This window comes from Microplitis demolitor, chromosome 2 (assembly GCF_026212275.2).
Source record: "Microplitis demolitor isolate Queensland-Clemson2020A chromosome 2, iyMicDemo2.1a, whole genome shotgun sequence".
NCBI classification, from domain to species: Eukaryota; Metazoa; Arthropoda; class Insecta; order Hymenoptera; family Braconidae; genus Microplitis; species Microplitis demolitor.
The window spans coordinates 16,340,080-16,360,194 of record NC_068546.1 but is presented as its reverse complement, the minus strand read 5'-3'; the positions used below and the strand labels follow the sequence as shown (position 1 = coordinate 16,360,194).

General features: G+C 30.7%; 1 protein-coding gene across 1 annotated transcript in view; it reads right to left on the bottom strand.

Moving 5' to 3' along the window:
• LOC103574595 (doublesex- and mab-3-related transcription factor A2) overlaps window positions 1-20,115 on the bottom strand; it is a 185,536-nt gene that overhangs the window by 26,297 nt on the left and 139,124 nt on the right. The gene's annotated exons all lie outside the window — the stretch shown is intronic.

Here is a 20,115-nt window from a genome sequence, read left to right as displayed (position 1 = left end):
TGTTATTTTTCAATATAATTTCATAATTCTACCACCTGCTAGAACGGCATCTCTATAGACTAAGACTAGTCAAGAACTTTTGATTTCGGATGTCTTCGAGAGTCAATATCACCGGGGGTACCCACGTGCTTATTTTTTAGGCGTCAACTTCAAGCGATAATAGTAATAAATGATTTGATTTCCTAAAAAAAATTTTTTTCTGTTATTGTAAGATGAAAATCAAAATATCATAGAAATGGAAAACTTTTCGTTTGTTCCTTCTAAGAAAATAAGGTCCCTAAACAAAAGCATGACAAATGGCGCGAGTTACCAGACCACTACCTTAAAATACTATTTAGTAACTAAAAAAAAAGAAAAAAAAAACGTTTGCAAAAAAAATGAAATTTGAGGGGAAGTTCGTCTTCTTTAAAAACTGCAAGTAAATTTTGGAAACAGCATACTGAGGCTTACTTTTTAAACTTTAGTATTTTTGTAGCAAAATTTTAAATACCTAATAAGTACGTGTATATTGGTACGATACAATTTCAACAAACATACACAAAAAAAGAGAATTTCTTAGCGCAAAAAATTTTTGCTCGCCCCAAAAAATTTTTTCTAGTCTTAAAAAAATAATTGTTTTCAAATCATGATAGAACAAAGTTACTGGGGCAAGAAATACTTTTTTTCTTGTGTATAGCATATGTATATATATATATACATATATATTAGCGTGTGCTATTTTAGAGAAACTTTTTTTCTTCAACGCACTAACAGCTTCTATACTTGCAGAAAGGTAAAATAAGATGCCTATTAAAATTAGGGTTCCGTAACAAATTACCCTCGAATAAAATAACTTCGACGAAATAACCACGACAAAATAACCTAGAATAAAATAACCTCGTTTCAAAATAACCTGGACAAAAATAACTTTGTTACTAAATAACCTGAACGACATTAACCTTCAACTACAAGACAGAACATTTATAATTTTTTCAGGTTATTGTTGTTCAGGTTATTTTGTTACGAGGTTATTTTGTTCTAGGTTATTTTGTCGGGGTTATTTGTCAAGATTATTTTGTCCAAGGGTAACCGGTGGCAGCACCAAAATTAGAGCCCTTAGTATTAATATTAACAGGTATCTCATCGCGATTTTCTATTTTCCATTCAAATAACCTAGGCAAAAATAAATTATAAGTTTGGAATTTTATGCAGATGTATGCAGGAAGTTAAGTGGTCTACAAAAAAGTACTTTATCATTTTTCGATAAATCGATCTGTTCAAAAGTTATTCAAGCTTGAACTCAAATACACAGTAAATTTCGATATTTTCTTTACTATTTCGGAGAAACTACCACACTTATCACAAAATGTCACGAGATCTTTTTTATACCCGGGAAAAAATGTTTTTATAAAATTTTAGACCATTATATAGAATTTTACATATTTTTATAAGATTTTACAGCAAAATTTTAAAGAATTTCATACAACTTTATAAAATTTCAGAGAATTTTACAAAATACAATAAAATTTTTTAAAGTAAGATTTCAAAAGGGAAGTAATAACTGAATGGAATTTTGTATAATTCTGTAAAATTTTATAAAATTTTATAAAGTTTTATACGATTTTATAAAATTTAATAAAATTTTATAAAGTAAGATCTTAGAAGAAAAGTAATAATAAAATAAAATTTTATATAATTATACACTGTAAAAAATAAGGTACTGATACTAAACTCCCTAGGAGTTTGACAAATTTCCTCTTCAGTGAAACCAAATTCGTATGAACCAACGAAAACTAGTTTGACTCAAGAAAATCATTTTTGTTAAACTAATCAACATTGATATCACATACATCAGGGAATTCAGCATTCTGGCCGGAGGTCGTATATTATGTTCCTTATTCCCCAGCCGAAAGTTAAGTTCGAAGCCGATATATGTGCATATATAAGCAGAATATCACTGACTCACTGACTCACTTATCACGAAACTATATGTTCTATATACTTAAAATTTGGCATGCATAATTATAACAGGGATATGCTGCAACTCTGGTCGTCCTTACTGAGGGCACCACTGGAAGTGATACAGCCTTCCAGAATCGGATCTTTAATCGTCAGGGTCGATGTAATTTTTATAATTGTAAGAGAAGGATGAGGAAGGATAATTTATAATTAATTAACTTTTTTCATTTTTAACAATTTTAACCTTGTATTTATTTAACCTCGACAGTATTTCTTTTAAACCTTATTCTCGTCAACTACCTTTGACGATTTCCTAAACCCTTATTAACTACCGTCAACTACCTTTGACGATTACTGATACACACACGCAACTTTTAGACCTTAATAGCCAAATACCTATGGCATTTATTTTAAAACAACTTATTATAAGCCAAGTACCTTTAGTATTTTCCTAAAACCATAATTTTGAAATCGCTTGACTTTCGCGAAACCTTAATTATCTATCACAATAATTTTCCCATTAAAATCTGATCCACTTGATCTATACATGCACACACTTACTCTAATTCCCTGGACTTATTCTACACACACACTGATTTCAAATAATTTTCCCGCCACTATTTTTCAATAATTCAATTAATTAATTTAAAAATTAAAAATAATTATTAATTAATTTATTATTTAATTTTCTTCAATTATTATTCTCTTTTTATATTTCCCTTGATACTTCTCCAATTATTCATTATAATTAAATAATTGAGGACTTCGTGCTCCGTTATTTCACTATCATTTTCACCCAAATATCGTTCGACACAAAGTTCCTCCATTTGGTGCCTTGATATGCACGCTTTCCTACGTGACCTCTTTCCTTTTCAGGTACTTTGATAAATCTCAGTAATTAATTTATCTTATTTACGCTTAATTACTATTTAATTTATTTACTATTCTAATTAAATTAATTGATTTAATTTATTTAAATTAATGATTTATCGGTGATCTTGACCGCGAAACTTTCCTTAATTTTACCGAGACAATTCATTAATTTTATTTCGGGCTTTTATTTAGTTTAATTAATTTTACATCGACTGGCAATAATGACTAGATTAGCAACAATTTCCGGTGCGTGGGTTACACGATCCTTCTGGAAATTTCTGGAATATTTCCGGCAACCTGTCTGGAAATATCTACTGCGCAATAGCTCTGGCAACCTATCTGGAGTTAATAAATTAAATTTATTATTTTTATGATAGTTCTGGTTATTTCATTTAATTATAAACTACGAATTTATTTATGTCGGACAACAAATTGAGACGCGACGAAACCCAATGTATAGCTATGTACTTAATTAATTCTTCCGGCTTCCTGCCTGGAATAAATTAAATAAATACCTTTGCAATCAATCTCTCCAGCTCCTTTCCGTCGTGGTATTCGTCGGATATTCTGTACTGGTCCGTGTCTCGTCCTGGATATTTTGTCTCGTATTTTGTCCTGGTATATGTATCTGTACCGTTTCCTCTCGTACTTTTCTGACCCTCGTTCTTCCAACTCACGTACTCTCCTTCAACCTACCTTCAGACGCAATCAGTAACGTTTTCCAAAAGTATCGGCTACCTGCTTTGTATCTTATAACAATTTTGCAATAATCTATCACTTGGTTCCACAATATAAAACCAAGTCATAATTAAATAAATTTACCTGATGTGAATTTTTGGCGTTTAACCCCAGTCGAAAAATAATTCCAGTTTTAGACCTCAAATGAAAGATTTTGAAGTTTTCCTCAATTTGTCCTCTCCATTTAAAATTCATCTAAATCGTAGATGAGGTTAATCTCATTTTGTGCGACTTTTGCAACTTTTAAACGTACATGAGGTTAACCTCATGTGTATATTTCTTATCGATGAGACCAATATGAGGTTTATCTCACGTACATTTCTGATGGGTGAGACCAAGATGAGGTTAACCTCAGGTATAGTTCTTGTGAATGAGACCAATGTGAGGTATATTTAACGTATAGTTCTTGTAGGTGAGACCAAGATGAGGTTAACCTCACGTCTCGATACTTTTAAGATGAGGCCAAAATAAAGGATTTCTCGAATGTATTTTTTTCTTCAAATTTAAATAAACAAATTTATTTTTAAATTACTAACCATTTATTTGAACTGAAGTATATGTACATTGTAATCTTTAACATATATTTTAACCATCAATTATTATTATATTTGTTAAAAGATATACTTTTCTAAATTACAATAGCTATATTTATTTTCTGTCGAAAATAAGGTGAATATTAGCTGTATCAAAAATAATAAATCAATATTTTTGATATCTTTCATTTTGATGTTTAAATTGTAGTTTTCGATGCTGGCTTCATTGTTGCTGGTTTTGTCCGGGTTATACTGTAAAGCGAATTGAAACTCAGATTATTTATTAAAATAAAGAAAAATAAAAATGTTAATAAATAACTGAAGTATTTCTCTCGAATAATTAACAAGAAAAAATGAAAAATATACATAAATTAATAACAGGTATACTTACCGTTCATTTTAACAATTTTAATATCCAAGTATTCGTTTTTTTTTAATTTTTGGATCTTGCCATTTCAGTTTCACTGTCACATGATGATAACGAAAACGTTTTGAGATCTGAATTATTGATATTATTTATAACTGATTTGTTTCAAGCTCAAAAATTAAAGCATATTTTTTGAATATTTTTGAATTAAAAATTCATAATAACAATAATTAAATCATTTATTCCAGTTCTTGAATGTACAGACATAGAAATATACGATGTGAACCTCTTAAGAGTTCAAAGACGACTAATTTTCTATTATATTTATATTAAGGAATTTACTTTCAGAATTTTCTTTAAGGTTTAATAATTTTATGTCTAAAATTCTATTTAAAAAAAAAATATAAATATCATGTTCTTGCACATGTGGCCAACTTTTTCGGAGAATAGCAAAAGTTTACTAAGTTGAAATTCTAACAGTTTATTCTCATTTAAAAATGAAACAATTTTTTCTAAGTCTCATTACAAACTCATTTTGCCTTCAATAATAAATGAAACTAAAATTATTTCTAAATCCCCATTTGGAACGGATTTTGTCCTCATATAATGATATTCACGTTGAGGACAGAATTAAACTTAATCAATTAGCTAAGCTGTTGCTAAATTGAGACTTATTCAACAAAAACAGCCGAATGAGACTTAAATGAGTCTAAAATCTACTGTTGAGACTAAAATCCGGAATTATTTTTACGACTCTCGAGTGTCAACGTCTCCTTAGGTGTTGACTCTTTCTTCTTTAGTTAACATCCGTTCAGTACGGTCGTTCTGGTAACTAATGTCCCGTTCCGCATCCGTCTTCCGTTTTCAATAATTCATACCTGCGTTAATTCAGACATCTTCGGGATTCGGCTACTCCTACTTATCTCTAAGTGGGACTGACGGATAAGCACTTTCAATTTTCACTTCCGGACGACTAGTCGCACCCTACTCCGGAGAACCCTGGGGTAGCTTTGCAACATTATCGGCAGTGCACATAATAGATTTTATTTTAAACTAAATTTAACGCGGTAAATCAAATGTATCCCGTTACATAAATTTTGCATTGGAATGTCCCAACAAGTTCCTGATTAGGTCCCAATGTAGCAAAACCAGTAAGAGTCATTTATTGTTGCCTTGGGTTATCCCAACAAGTTCCCGACCAGATTCCAAATGGGGTAGACCTACAGGGCGCGCCACTGGGATTCCCAATTGGGACCCAATGTATGTATTGGGATAATTTCTACTCGGGTAATTCAGCCGAAAAAGTCAAAAATACTAAAATTTACTATGAACCCAACTTTGACCTTCGATCACTTTCGAAAAATTAAATTTATCGAAAAATGATCATTTTTCCCATGCTATTTAAATGGAAAATCGAAAATTGCGATAAGGCAGTTGTTAATATTAATATTAAAAGCTCGAACTTTGACAGTCATTTTTTTTTTCGTCAGATTGAACAATATTTTCGATATGATTTTTGAAAAAAAAAGTAGTCGATTATTTTTAATCAGTCTAATATATAGGTATATGTATACATATATTAATTTTTTTTTTCAATTAACTAAATTTAATATGTAATTTTATTGATTGATGTAGTACAATTTGTAAAAAATTCAGTTATATTTTCATCAATATTTATTTTGAATGTATAGAGCCAATTGAACTAGTAAACAATTATAGCAATAAGATTCAAAAGCTGTTAAGTAGTGAATCAATATAACATTCAAACAACGGAAATGTTAACTATATAAATGTTAACTATAATTAGCGGAGTGTAGTCGTATCAAAATTTGTAACAAAAGCTTATGGTAGAATAAAGCCGAAAAAAGAGGACAACTGTCTTACATCAAAAATGATAACGGTGAATGGCCAGCATATTGTACATGAGATCATTCAAAAGATTCGCATGACTGATTCTCGTTAACGAGGCGCAAAGAGGGTGAACACTCGTACGATTTGTAAATTGTATATACTGTACGATAGTTAATAGTCCTTGAAAGTTAAACCACCGCCACTCGAACTACGACCATTATCCAAGAGAGTATGTGTACACGTGCACTTGGATATCTCAGTGTGTATAATATGTACTTCTTCTTTCTCTCAATCTTCATCACCTCTCTCACTTTATTCCATTCTTTAACTTTCTTGCTTCCTTTCACTTAACATGTTTTCAGCAGCATCGTTATATAATAATCCACTTGGTTTTCCCAAGTGTTTAGCTATAATATGTAATACATAGCATAGCAGGTGAAGTACAAAAGAACTTTATAAATTCTACAATGCTCTTCTGATATGGAGTTACATCTTTATCCGATTTTTTCATTTCTATTCACTCATGATATATACCTGCATGCAATATAATACTTCCATTGGCCACTTTATATAAACCACTCTAGATACATTTTGCAGCTATATCAATTGAGCAAATGCTGGAACTTTTTAATGAGCGGTCAGAACTATAAAGTACCTCACGGAATCGCGGAGTTGCTCGCTCCACTCTTGAAATTCCTTTACTACCATTTGCCTTTCTCACCCAATTGCCCATGCTTAGTCTCTATTGCTCTACATGATCTCTCGTTTACTCTTTTATTATTTTTTCTTTTTCTTCCAATGTATCAATGGAAAGCAATTGGCCATTTATTGACTGATGATGTTTCTGTACAGCTATTGATAAGCTTTGTAGATTTAAAAGCTATCAATTATATTCAATAAGCATTGGAAAAAACCATGTTTCTACACAAGTTTATTTATGCTCGCAATTATACATATATTTAATTAAACCTCTTGTGAGAGTTTAATGTACAAAAACTAGATATTACAAAATCGAATAACAATTTTTTTTTTTTTTTGAATGATCTTAAAAGTACGAGTTTTTGTCCGGTTATTGTGTTGATAAATTCAACTTAAACATGTAAATTTTGGGCAAAAAAATCTAAACAGCCATTAACCCTGCAAGGAAGCCCCAGACTATTCGCTGTTTTCGAGCTCAGGGAGAATCAACTGACCAAGATGGTTTTTGCAGCAATCAGCGCATTTTCTCAAGTTCTACAGCTGATTCAAGTTTGAAAGTCATCGATAAAATTGTTTCAGAGATATTCGAAAAAAACCATTATTTATCATTTCTCCAATGATGTCTTTCGAACAAATTAACCAGTTGAGATTAGATATTCTTGAGGGAATCAACGCGTTTTATCAAGTTCTAAAGCTGATTAGATTTTTAAATTGATTGATCAAGTCAATTCTGAGAAATTAAAAAATAAATCAACGTTTTTTTCGTATTTTTAAATTATTTCACAGTCTATTCAATCAAATGGTCTTGAACTCATAGCGAAGTTCATGCCTAAAAAGTTATTTCAATTGCCATAAGACTCATTCCAATCTGTTGATTAGTTAAACAGCAATAGAGTAGTAGTTTACACACACACGCAAACACACACACACGCGCGCGCGCGAGCGGATATTCAGGCATCACTCTGAAAATGGTCAGAATAGTTTCTGAGAACCTCAAAATATTGGCATCTAATAAAAACACGATTTTCGACAATCCGGGTAAAAACAATTACTTCTAATAACTTCAAAACAATAGTTATAGGGGAGGGGGGCAAAAGGGGGTGACTAAGGAAATACTAAGTTTTTGAGGACTTAAATACGCTAAATCTTTCTTTTTAATAATATTCAAAGCAAATAGACGAAATTTTTAGCTGCCATTAAGAAATACAATTTTTAGTTTTGGCAGGCAAAATGGGGTACCCTGAAAAAAAGCAGAAAAAAAAAAATTTTCTGAAAGTTGATCGAATTTCATTAAATTAAATTTTTTTGACGTAATATACCTCAAGAAAAATTACATTTCACATCATTGGTGGATACGAAGGAAGAAAATTTTTTGTTTTGTGAGGCAGAGCGGCCCGCTTTCAAAAAATAATATTTTTTTTTTTTTAAATTGTTTTCATCATTAAGAATGTATTTCTTTTTCTCGACAAGTATTTTTTGGTTTTAAAATATTCAAAAAAAAAAAATTTTTTAGGTGTAATAATTCGTTCCCCCTCGATTAATTTAATTACTAATTGTTGTTTAATAAAAAAAAAAAACAATTCTATATTTCTTATTTGTCATCATTTTAAACCCAAAAACGGGTTTTTGGATTTTTTAGATTACATATTATTTTACATTATTTAAAAAATTTTATCAATTAAACAATCAAATATCATTATTGAAAATTTTTAGTAGCCGAATTTGCCCCAGATATAGAAATCAAACGAAAAATGGATTAATATATTAATTTTTTTTTAATTTGACTATAAAAATATGAAAGAATCATTTTTTCATAATTTTTAGCTGGTCTATTTTGCCTCAGGTATTGTGGGTAGGGCTAAAAATGCGGAAATATATGAAACTTTTTTTAATTTGACGTAAAAATTTGAAATAATCATTTTTTCATAATTTTCGGCTGGTCCATTTTGCCCCAGGTATCATGCGTAGGGGTAAAAAACTCGCAAATATATTGGATCAATAGTAATTAGACAAAAAAAAATTTTTTTTTGTTTTTTTATAAAATTTTGGGGGTACCCCGTTTTGCCCGCCTACCCCGGATTGTCCCCCCCACTCCTACTAGATCTTCGTTTTCAAAACTTCTTTTACTCTTCATCTTAATTATCTATATCTATCACTGTCTGAATCTGTGCGTTCAATCAAGAGTAATCGTACACAAATACTTAAGAGTTGCGTATTTTCCGATTGCTTTTGAGTTTTTGAATTTTTATAGTTGGAGATGCGACATAATTTTTTGAGCTCGAAGAGATGTGTGTATCATAATATTTCTATTTACGAAGCTCGAAGACAACGAAGTTGTGGAGTTGTCCCACAGGGTCAATCGTTTTTCAGTTTTTTCATAGAGCTGTGCGTTTTTTGTTTTTTCTTCGAGACATCGGTTGAGAGAGTTCGGAAGAATCATTATTTGCAAATCTTTGCAGAAATGGTTAGACCAATGGAAACAAATAGAGAAAAATGAATCCTCAAGTTTACTTTTTCATTAGTCTTGGACTGAGAAAACATTACTTGGCCGAATATGTTTTGTCTTCTCGAGGCAAAAAAACAACATTTTTGGAAGAAATAAGTCTTTCTCTTGATTGAAAAAAGTCGTTATTCAAGTTTTCATTCAAAAAATAAAAATATTTAAGCTAAAAGAGCTGCGTTGTGTATATCATACAAAAATATAATTGGAACAAAATAAAACATTTTAAATTTCTAAATCAAAATAGGCACATAATATTAGTCCTTTTGTTCAAAGTTTCACCAACGGAACAAAATTAAATAAAAATTTTTTCAAATGTTATGCAAAATTCAAAAATTTTTCATATTTCGATTCTTTCAAGTTTATTTTGTGGATATCTCGAAAACTATTATATTCACAAGAATCGGCCTTGGTTCATTTCAAAGAGGATACTTAAGGCTACAACAAAATATATATGAATAAAAAATTTTGAACAATAAAAAAATTTGAAAATTTTGAAATGTTTAAAATTAAATAGATTAAAAACTTATACGTTTTCCGGCTTAATTCATTTCGTAGACTACTTCTATATGTTAATGAAACACCCTGAAATTTTCAGAGAGGTGATTTTTTTGTTTTTTTCGAAGATATTAATTTTGGAATTGAGAAATTTTTTTTTTTGCTAACGTTAAATCAAATAATTAGTCCAGGATTAATTTTTATAGTTGTTCGAAATAATATAAATATTGGTAACCAAACGTTGCATTGGTTTAGCTGACAGAAATTTTCCGCGGCCCATAGACTCTTTGGAAAAAAAAAAAAATTTAGCAAATTTTTGTTTCGCGGTATTTCTCATATTTGCGCAGTAGCTCTAAAAAATTTATGATAAAAATGCATCGAAACTAGAGATTTAAAGCTATAAAATGCTTATTTTAAAATCTCGATACGATTAGTTTTCACAGTTGCAGCCTTGCAAAAATCACTAAAAAATTTCTAAAATTTTTATGTTCCTTCAATTTTTGGCATGAGTGTTTTACCTATAGCCTCAAAACACCACTCGATTCAAAAAAAGAAACAGGTAGGCTCGCGTACCTAGGTTGTCGCAATATTCATTGAATAATCAACCAAGAGTACGAATACAATATCTAGATTTTAGAAAAATCTACCTAACAATAAGTTCATTTAACATTGAAGATACTAATTTATACATTCATATCAAGCTGTTCAGCTTAACCCTTAACGGCCACATGGGGTGACTAGCCACCCCAGGCTTAAAAAAAGTGTAATCAGAAGTTTTATATCTTTCAAATAAATTGGTCAAAAAACTTCCAAAAAAAAGGGAGTTACCCCATGTGGCCGTTATGTGGCCTGGGTAGGGTGTAATTCATGCTTAAGATATTGTTAACTAGCAGGTTGTTCAGGTTAAACATTAGTTCAAAGTGTAAACTAGTTTTAAGTTAAACAACTTACAGCCTGTTCAACTTGAATTCAGTGTCTTTCTAATACTTTAGTTGGCTGTTCAGTCTTAGTTTAAGCCTGAACTTTGTTAAAAATAGCAGTTCATCTATTTCGAAAATGAGCTTAAATCTTGAAATAGTTTTGAACTGAATAACCTACAGGTCTTTTGAATGCTATAGTAGTATAGTTATTGTTCTCATCAAACATTTAATTATTAATCACATATTAATAAGTCAAAGAATCTAATTCTTCAATTCGAATTTCGAATCAATTAGTATTATTTGATTTGAACACTACTCGCATAACTTTAAGTATTCTAATTAATAATCTAGATTTAATTTTTTTTCAATCTTACATTATTTTATTACTTACAAACATTTTCTAACATTTATAACTAAAAAATTATTTGTGGATTTCAAAAATTTCAAATTTTTTTCGATCATGGCAGCCATTTCTAATTGGTGACTCCCTTTTTCCTTTTTTTCCATATTGGCCAGCCATGAGCATGCGTGATCATGCTTGATCAGGAATGATTATGCTTTCTCATTCATGATTACGCATTCTTATGGGCTGCCAATATTCAGACATGATCAGGCCTGAGCAAGCACGATCCCTCAAATTATTTAAAAAAATTAAAATTAGTGATAATTCAATTTTAAATTAACTTATTTTGTTAGTAATATTGTATAGCTAATGTTTACAGGCTAAAAAGTACTTTTGAAATTTTACCCGTGACATGTCTCGAAACCACGACATGTTTTAAAGTCTGTGCACTGACCACTAGGCTGACCTATCTCATTCAGTTTACGACGATTATTAACATCGTTTGAAAACATAGGGTTGTAAAAAATGTAATATTATTTGAATTTAATCTTGCTTTAGTTATTAAATTTTTTTATAATAATTAATGAAAATAATTCTAGTTATAAATTACAAGCGAATTTAACAGTTCCATTAATCCTAATTATTATTTAAAAAAAGAGCAATTATATTGATTATTATTATCAATTTGGCAAGGATTTATAAATTCAATAGTTCAATTAATTCGAACAAAAAAATTTTAATTAAGGTAAAAGTTCCTATACCTGCTCAGGACCATTAGTCGCTTACTTTAATTGTTTAAGGCGATTTTTTATAATTTTTATAAAAAAAATTACCACTAAAAATATTATTGTTAATAAATAATTATTTGTGAATCTAAATATATTAAAATATGATGTATCAAATCATTTTATAATAGATTATAAATTTGAATTAAATGACTGTTTTCATAATCACGCTCAGCCGAACATTTTTTACATTAACGTTCATTCGTTAGATTAAATTTAGGTTACGTCAAATTTTTTAAGAATTGTTACAACTAATTGTCTCTTACAATTCTTCGATAAATTTAATTTTTTAAGTTATTCAAGGTCAAAGTGTGATTTATAGTAAATTTATCGTACTTCTTCTTGTAAAATGTTACGGGACTTTTTCCCAGACAGGAAAGTACGACGGGCCCAGGCTTGGCTCAGGCTTGGTTCAACTATGTTGAACTCTGGGCCAAGCTCGTAAGCCAGCCTTGTTCCAGCCTTGGTAGAAGTCTGGAATGATAACTGGGTGCCAAGCCTGGTTGCCAGCCCTGACCCATGCTTGCTTGCCAGACCTGGCCCAACCTTGGTTGTCAGACCTAACCCATGCTTGGTTGCCAGGCCTGGCCCATGCTTGGTTGCCAGACTTGGCCCATGCATCGAAAAAACACATAAATTCAATTAAAAAAAAAATTTATTATTATTAAAGTACTAGAGTTTGTGATCATTAACGTTTAAACTATTTAAGTGAAGTAAATAACGTGAAAAAAACTCGGTGAAAATTCTGCTGGGCTCTGGGCGCGAACTGCCGTCCTTCTGATTGCTGGGTTTGAACGCTGGCTACTGGACGAACCTACTAACGTTCAATTGAGACTTTTATATGTTCTACTTGTTCATTTTACTACAACCACTCGGTTTTATGAAATATATAGAGCAATTTAATTTATATTTTCGATTAAGAAAGAAAAAAAAAATTTCGTATTATTTATATTATAATTACATAATTTTTTAAAATAAAATTTATTAAATTTAATTGATTATTTATCAAGAATCCAGCTTAATTATCTTACTCTACCACCATAATTCCCAAGTTAGGGTGACTCACGGCTTGGCCGAGGCTAGGTTATCTAGTGTTGGCCGATGTTAGAGTAACCATCCAACGGCCGAGGCTAGGTTATTCAATCTTGGCCCATGTTAGGGTGACTCTAGGGTTGGCCCAAGCCTGGGTAATCATTGGAATGGCCAATACTAATTACCCAGTTATGGCCCAGGCATGGGACAGTATAGGTTTGCCAAGACGGGCTTCCCAATAATGTCCCAGGCATGGCCCCGTCGTTCAACTCGGGGGCTTCCTGTATGGGTAGAAGTTATTCATAGCTGGGTCCTAGCTAGGGTCTACCGTGGAAACCCAGAGCTCGGTGAACTAGTTCTGGTTCAAGCTTGGGCCAATATTGAAGAGCTAGAGCAGGATTACCCATGACTGGGACTCGTTTGGGGCCAACAGCGGAAAGCCAGCGCTAGGTTGCCCACGACTGGGCCTTAGCTAGGGCCGACACTAGGAAGCCAGAGCTGAGCTTACTAGTTCTGGTTTAATCTCGGGCCAAGGATGGAAAGCCAGCGCTAGGTTGCCCACGACCGGACCTAAGCTAGGGCCGACATTGGGAAGCCAGAGCTAGGTTGCCCACGACTGGGCCTTAGCTAGGGCCGACACTAGGAAGCCAGAGCTGGGCTTACTAGTTCTGGTTTAATCTCGGGCCAAGGATGGAAAGCCAGCGCTAGGTTTCCCACGACTGGACCTAAGCTAGGGCCGACATTGGGAAGCCAGAGCTAGGTTGCCCAGTCCTGGGCCTTAGCTAGGGCCGATACTGGGGAGCCAGAGCTGGGTTACCCAGTCCTGGTCCGTGCTTGGCCCCGTTGTCAGAGCTTGTAAGTTCCTACATGGGTTGTTATAAAAAATTTAATTCCTTACAAATTATCTCGAATAAAATTTTTCGAAATTTAGCGTCTTTTACTAGTTATTTTCATTTCAATGTCAATATCTCGAAGACGATCCAAACACTACTTTTTTCAGAACTTAAAAAAACATTACATTAAAACATTACATTAAAATAAAAATAACCAGAAAAGAATGGAGAATGTCAAAAAATTGCATCAAGGATAATTGGTAAGGAATGAAACTGTCTACAAAAAAATCTCATAACTTGAAATAGATCATTCATATATACTATGTAACAATTTATGATGATTTTTGCTATATATTTGTGATATACTAGTAATTTTTACTGATAATCGATAGGAATGATTATTATTTATTAATTACTGTACATTCCCGATCATCATTTTACAAAATATTTCGCAATATTCATCATTAAGTTGATAATACTGGGTTATAAATGATATAGATTAATAATCTAAAAATTTTGAATAGGTTTAACTTTGAGGCTTGATATCTTCAAAACGACTTAACTTACAAATATCTTTATTTAGACCGTTTTTTATAGAGCGTTTAATTTCCCAAAAGAACATGTCATCAACAATCTTATTCAGTGATTCGTTGTCAAGTTTCAATGTTCCAAATTTGAAAAAAATTTTTTCATATGTTATTGAAATGAGAAATAGAAAATCGAGAAGCGCGACCTTTGAATATTAATTTTGAGGTCTCATCTTTTAACAGGATCTTTGTCTACTGATTCATGTCGATTTTGCAATATTCTTCGAGAAAAAAAAAATATTTTTTTCAAAGACTCTAACCCACATTTCCCTATGTGGATTTCCCGTATGGGAATCCAGATATTCATGGCTTCCTCCATGAATTCTTATATAAATACATATGGGGCATTCCATGCCAAATCGACCACGTTTGACTTCGACCCCTTTCGTTTTGGCTGAAAATATTTTTTCCTTTTCTACCCCATTAAAATCATTTTTCAGGAAATTTTTTAATTTTTTTACCCAACTCAAAAAAAAGTTTGAGTTTTTCAAAAATAAGGATTTTATTTTTTTAATAGCTATAACTTCTTCAAAAATTGACCAATCGGGAAGTTTTTTTTTTTTTTTCAAAATTTTTGATTTTGAATATACTTTTCAAAAAAAAATACAAGAAAATTTTAAGATGATAAACTCTATGAAATTTTTGGATTTTTTGAGAAAAACCGACGTTTTCTTAAAGTTCGCCATTTTCGATTTTTTTTTTAATTTCTCAAAAAAAACTTCAATCAATTCTGCAATTTTTCTCGCCAATCCCAGAGTGGACGGACTTTTCCTTCTATTTTTGTCATCAATTGAAAAAAAAATTTTGCCCAGTTGGGCTTATTTTACAAAAATCACTCTAGAAATTTTTGAGAATTTCTCGACGACTTCAGAGTTTGAAAAATTGAGACGAAAAAATTAATTAAAACTGGTAATCCTCGAAAGAATTTGGATTTTTTTTAAAAAAGTGAGAAAAAAAAGTAGAAGATACCTATAAATAATTTTATTGTAATTTTTTTTTGAAAACTACACCTGAAAAAAAAGAAAATAGAAAAAAAAAATTGCCCTTTAGTATATTTTTGACCGAGTCACAGGCTTTCGAAAAATAAATCGAACGCACATCGCTATTTCAAAAGCGTAAAGAGTACTTGACCTAAGGAATTCGGTTTGACGCCAGCATTTTTCTACAGTGTAGCCATAAAATTCATAATAAATCTCGACAAAAAAGTTAGTTTTTTAAAATGTTGATTTGATAACGTTAAAATAAATAAATAAATTATAAGATAATCTATTTTCATTTCATGCTAAACTGCTTTTCTTATCAAATTTTTTAAAAGCTGCTTTGATCTTTAATATTACAATTTTTCATTAAATAATTTCTGGTTTTAATACAATACATATTCTTCCATCCATAGAATTTTTGAAATATCATTCAAAAGTTATTAGATAAAATTATATTACGTCAGATAAATCTTAAATAAGAAACATAGAGAACATAAAGTATCAGCTATTATTTGAAATTAATAATTTCCCCTATCAAGAAATGTTTGGAATGTTGTGGAATACTGACATGACCCCGCTATTTGTTTCCTACATCAAGTGACTATTAAGATCTTTCATGATACTATGGTTTAATAAACCATATTAAAGAGTCGATACTCAAGGACACACTTTAGTCAAATGTACAAATATATCACTAATCTTAAATCTTATTTTCCGTCATGAGCTCGAAAACATTATTCTAGATATATATTCTCGAGCTCTTTATGCGCGATAAAAGTTATGAAAAATGTCAAAGTTTTTAATAAAAAAAAAAAAACAACAATAAAAAGAAAATGGTAATAACCGAGAAATTTTCAGTTTTTGCCGAAAATTCGAAAAAAGCGATAAAAATAACTTTCCATAATTTTTTTCTGTTTTTTTCAAGAAGTACTTTTGAAAACAAAAATATTGAAAAAAAAAAAAGTCTTGACAACCCTGATTGACGAAAATAATTTACTCAATGATGAATGCATAGCTATCCGGTCAGCAAAAAGTTATCATAAAGATAACATTTTTCGGATCTGATAACATTAAGACTCATCTCAAAGATAACATAAAGATATCAGAGAGATATCTAATGCGCCACCTACTGACATCTTTTAGATCTCTTCGAAAGGTAGCAGTAAGATAACATTTTTCTGATGTTTAAAAGATAGTGGATCAATTATATCATAAAGTTATCTGTAATTAGATATGACTTTGACGTTACTTAATTATAATTGATACTTAAAAATTTTTGGGCTTTTATTGTTTATTATCTATAAAAAAAATTCATTCAAAATTATATAACAATTTAAGTATTTTCAATAATAATAATAATAATGTTCTCTAGATGTTGACTCTTTCTTTTCATCAGATCAATGTGAAATACCTAATTGCAATTTTTATTTATAATGTAATATTTTTTCCCACAAATTAATGGTGACTGTAGAATTTTATAAAATATCACGAAATTTCGTGAAATTTTATGGTTTTTCATATAATTTTATCATGCCATTTTCAGCATAAAATTTCACGAAATTTCATTAGTGAAATTTTTACCCGGGTTATTGAAAAAAAAAGCTTTTTTTTTTTTTTTTAATTCATAAATGTTTTTTGGATGAGTAGAAAAATATGAAAATAATGTAAGAGGCATTTTTTATGAGGTAGAAAATGAGAAAAAACTTTTAGCCAAATCGAATGGCGTCGCGATCTAAAGTGGTCGATTTGGCATGGAACGCCCCATCTATATATCAAAGAAAAAAAAACTAGCTTAAATCAAGACGAATTAACTTGAGCTAAGAATATTAGTATCCAGAAAAAAAAAAATATTGAAAATACTAAATTGCACACCCCAATTTCTTATATGGTAATAAAAAATAAACAAATAGCGATAAAAATTAAAATATTATGAGTGAGAATTTCTATTTTAGGTATTTAAATTTCTATTGTTCTACTGTATGACAACTGTGGAACATGATTAACATTATTCAGTAGTGCAGTTGGCTCTACATTGAAAACATAGAGTGATAGCAATCTGCATTCTTTCAAAATTGTAGTAGACCAATGAAAAGTTTATACTTTAAATGTTGCTCTTCGAGCTCAAAAATCTATTAGGCCAGTAAAACATACCTTCACTGAAAAAATGTAATTTTTGTCCAACGATATCTTTAGAACGAATCAATTGATTTAAACATTCTTGGTAGCAATCGAAGTGGTTCACCAAGACTTAGAACTGATTACATTTAGAGGTAAATCGAGCAAGTGGTTTATGAGTTATATGCAAAAAACCAAAAACAAAAAAATATTTAATTTTTATTCTTCGTATAACTTTTAGACTACAGTACTGATCTACCCCAAAATCTAATCAATTTAAAGTTTTGGTGAGCTCTGTTGATTGCCATAAAGTACGTTCAAATTGGTTGATTCGTTCCAAAGATATCATCGGACGAAGAAAGTTTACACACACACACACACACACGCGCGCGCGCGCAGACGTCCATCCGGGACTAGTCAGAATAGCTTCCTAGGACCTTAAAACGTCGACGTCTGATGAAAACTCGATTTTTGAAAATCAGACTGAATCCAATAACTTCCCTTTTTTTGAAAATTTGCAATTTTCGTAGCGGGAAGTTAAAAAATATAATGAAGTAAATCGTTGTTTTTTTTTAATTTATGTCAGCAATATCTTTGGAAATGATGAACCGAATTTAACGTTTAAAATGGCATTTTACACAGTTTTCTGACCTCTAACATTGGAAACAAATTTGAAAAAACATTTGATACGTAACATGACGAATAAATGAAGTAAATCGTTAGTTTTATATTTTCAATTACCAATATTGTTCGAGATAATGAATCGATTTCGACGTTCAAGAAGAAGTTCGACGCAGTTTTTTAATAGCACTAACGTGAAAAGAACCGTTTTTAATTACTTCAAAAATTTAGATTTTATTAAAAAAAAAAAAACTTTTCTGTAATTCTTTTGACAATGGTTTCTCTTGAACGAGAGAATCGATTTTGACGGTTAAAGTGGCATTCAAAGCGGCTTATAAAGTTTTAGAGCTGATTAGATTTTCGAATTAATCCAATGAATACATAGTAAGTTATCCAAAAAACATTTTTGAAAAAATTTTGTTTTTTTAAATATCTCTGAATGTACCGTACCTATTATGCTTAATTTATCAAAAGTTGTTGTAATTAACGAGCCGCTTCCAACGCAACCTCAAAAAACCAAATCGGTTTCTCCGTTCAAAAGTGACAGAATATTTACATACTTGTGTATGTATGTACGTACATACACACATACATACACTCGGGCATCATCTTGAAATTAGTTGGAATAGCTTCCTAGAACCTCAAACCGTTGAGATCTGTTAGATATTCGATTTTCGGGAATTAGACCGAAACTAATAATCCCCTTTTTTTTGAAAATTTTCAATTTTCTCAGCGGGAAGTTAAAAATATCGTATGGACTGTCTTTTTCATCGATGCCACCCTTTTCTTTCCAAACTGTCACTGTATACACGTAAATTTAATGGCGAATTATCAGTTTATAAGTTTATTGTTTGCAATTCATGGGAAAGATTTTTCGAGTTAAAGCAAGTATTGGTGTATTACCGACTTAAAGCAAGGTTGGTAAAAACTCAGTCCAAGCATATGAATCTTCTGCTTTTTAAATAATTATACTTAACTGTTCAAACCACAGAGAATATAAAAAATCATTGATAGTTTCAGTATTATTTGTGGTTGAAATATTACCTTCCAATATCCACCTATGTCAGCCTAATAGATAATAGACAAGTTTTCTCACTTGAAGAACGCGATTTAAAACCTGTTTGAACTTTAATGATTTTCAAAAATAAAGTTAGAATAAAAATACTTAGTAATGCTGGCATGATTTCTTAAATTAAAAAAAAGTGCATGTTTAGTATAATAAAGTGTTGTCTTGATCCTGATTAAAAAAAATGATTTCTTCATGTTAAGTGTCTATCTATATATGAGTCGATTCAAATTATTTCAAATCGTTTCGAATCATTCTAAATTATTTTTCTTAATCAGGGGAATCAAGTTACTAGTGTATCAAACTAAGAGAATGCTATTCTTCGGACAAGAATAGCACCATTAGTGAAATAATTTCTTATATAACAATAAATTTTCTTTAATTTAGACTAAATTACTCGAATAGAGAATTGTTTAGTTTTTGATACGTGAACATTCTCGCAAATCAAAAACGAACAGAATGACAAAATCAGAATACGATATCGAAGAAATAAAAATTCTTAATTCAAGTTAAATTTTTGTTTTGTCTTGTTGATAAATCTCATATTTCTTTGAAGCCTTCGAGAATTTTACTGAAATTAAAGCGATTAATGTCATTTACGCAAATTTTAACTCTTAATAGAAATCATTAGTGCAGTTTGTACAAACTATTAAAATATCGTTGACAGTTTCTGTTATCTGTTTATGACTTTAGACCACTTAGATAACCCTTCTGTGACATTATCCATGTGACGTGAATAACAATGACAAATAAAAAAAAAAAAAAAAAGAACAAAGCAACACGTCAGACTTGTCCAGCAGCAGCAGCAGTAGCAGCAGATTATAGCGACGAACATC